Source organism: Micromesistius poutassou (genome assembly GCF_964030765.1).
Source record: "Micromesistius poutassou genome assembly, chromosome: 3".
Lineage (NCBI taxonomy): Eukaryota > Metazoa > Chordata > Actinopteri > Gadiformes > Gadidae > Micromesistius > Micromesistius poutassou.
Genome location: NC_140273.1, coordinates 2,546,981 through 2,549,480, shown reverse-complemented (window position 1 = coordinate 2,549,480; position 2,500 = coordinate 2,546,981). Strand labels below are relative to the sequence as shown.

General features: G+C 46.5%; 1 protein-coding gene across 1 annotated transcript in view; it reads left to right on the top strand.

Moving 5' to 3' along the window:
• The window catches only part of LOC311340470 (girdin-like), a gene marked incomplete at both ends in the record, with an annotated part of 30,925 nt that overhangs the window by 22,322 nt on the left and 6,103 nt on the right, over positions 1–2,500 (top strand).

The window sequence follows — 2,500 nt, the reverse complement described above, 5'->3', positions numbered from 1 at the left end:
CGTATGCCGACTCCTCCGGCTGCTCTGCCGGCGGAGCAGTCCACATACGACCGAGAGGAACAACAATGGAGCGTCGGAGAAATTATATGGACCCGAAGTGAACTGACAGCTGTCTGCTGAAACATCGCTTTCTCCTCCATGTCGCGTTTCAATCTGGACTTCAGAGAGTCAAAGCAAAGTTAATTTCCCCCAATTCCTTTTCCCATGGGCGAGATAAACCCGACTAGGAGTCTTTACTTGTTGTGGAAGTACCAGAGAGTCTGAGAACCCGACGCAGTCTGTAAGATTCATAATATCAGAGAATACCCCCGTCAGTTCGGCTGCGGCGCAATGAATTAATAAAGATCGTAGTTATTTTACAACCTCGTTGATGAGAAACATTTAGGAAAACATGGACTTTTAATTCAGCCTTGGGTTAAATCGAAGAGTAGTGTGTACTGAATGCACGTTGATGATGATACACTCCTTATAGGGGGTAACTACATTGGCACGACACCGGCTTCCTCCATCTTCTGCGCCAGCTTTTTAAATAAATCGCCGACCCAAAGTTAGTTGACAGCTGTCTACTGAAAACATCTTTCTCCTGCCGGAGCAGCCCCTCCGCAGCCCGTCCGTATACGGCATTCCCCGCCGTGGCGCAATGAATGAATAAAGATCGTAAACACGTCGGGAGAAAAAAACATTTATTTTGACAGATGTGCCCGAAGTTACTGCTTTACAACCTCGTTGATGACCCACATTTAGAAAAACATGTACTTTTAATTCAGCCTTGGGTGAAATCGAAGCTTAGTGTCTGTGTCCTTCCACCTTTAATGAATGCATGCCATGCGCACTCCCGCGGCCGGGACAATTCTTATAGGGGGTAACTACATTCACCGGCTTCCTCCATCTTCTGCACCACCTTTTTAAATAAATCGCCGTTTCTCGTTATCCCTTATCCGACGGCGACGGCAACAACAACAAGACTATCGTCTCCTTCTACTTCCGGCTCACGGCCCCGGGAAAAGGTCTCGAGCATGCGCAGAACGCAAATCAACGCATAAGCCAATTCGATTGGCTACATGCACGCTTAGCTCGACTATGAATCGCATTATCTAGGGGTCTTAACTCTATGAGTTAAGACCATGAGTCTATGTCTATAGTCTAAGACTATGAGTAAGCCAATTTGATTCGAGTATAGCTCGACTAAGGTGTATACATGCATCTTAGTAATCCAATCATAGTTGGACTAAGCCAATAAATCGACTTTCTTGAGTGTCATGTAAACGCACTGAGTGTCTCTGTCTCTGTCTCTGTCTCTCTCTCTCTCTCTCTCTGTCTCTCTCTCTCTCTCCGTCCCTCTCACTCTCTCTCTTTCTCTCTCCCTCTCTGTCTCTCTCTCTCTCTCTTTCTCTCTCTCTCTCTGTCTTTCTGTCTGTCTCTCTCTTTCTCTCTCTCTCTCTCTCTCTCTCTCTCTCTCTCTCTCTCTCTCTCTCTCTCTCTCACCAGACCCTGTTCAAAGAGGGTACAAACACAGGTGACACAGCTCCAAAACACTAATCACAGTTCTGCTCCTCTGATGTACAAAGGCACCGGTGGTGGACTAAACCAGTAAAGCCAGTCCACAGTCCACCGCCAGGATCTGGTACATAAAGAGAGCAGACCCCTAATCACCATGAGAAGGGTACATCTGTGGAAAGGATCTCTGCAAGAGAGAGAGAGACAGAGCTTATTTTAAAAGTCTATAGGTCTTTCTATATCACAGAAAACAAACTATTCGTAGAGCAAGCCAGCGATACAACGTATCCCTTAACAAGGGAGCAATAGATGGGTTGAAAAAAACAGCAAAGAAGTAAGTTAAAGTGTGTTAGCTGTCTCTCTCTCTCTCTCTCTCTCTCCCCCTATCTCTCTCTTTATCTCCATCTCTCTCTTTCTCTATCTGTCCCTCTCTTCTCTCTCTCCTCCTTCTCCTCCTCTCTCTCTCTCTCTCTCTCCTCCTTCTCCTCCTCTCTCTCTGTCTCTCTCTCTCTCTCCTCCTTCTCCTCCTCTCTCTCTCTCTCTCTCTCTCTCTCTCTCTCTCACACTCCCCCCCATTTCGCTCTCTCTAGGATTGATAACTGCATAACAATGCTAAATACCAACAATGGTTAAAGTAACCAAACTTTAACCAAGGTAACCTCGTAAACAACAGAACCAGCAAAGATTTTCCTCGGTGGAACATCAGGTATACAGAAGGCCTGGGTGTCCTATTTTGCAATTCAGTGAACTCAGCTGTAGTCAGCCAAAAGATTTGTCCCAAATGCACAAAACAATGCATTAAAGCTTCTGTTGGACAACACAGAAGAACCACCCACCACACTGCCACACCCTGCTCTAGAGTGAGAGAGGAAGGTACAAAGACCTAAAGACCCAGACGATGTCATCGACCAAAGTGTCACTACTGGGCAACTTTCCTCTGGTGCAGCAGAGTCTATTCTGAGCACCCAGAAAAGTGCCAGGGTGCCGTTGTGGGCATGCTCAG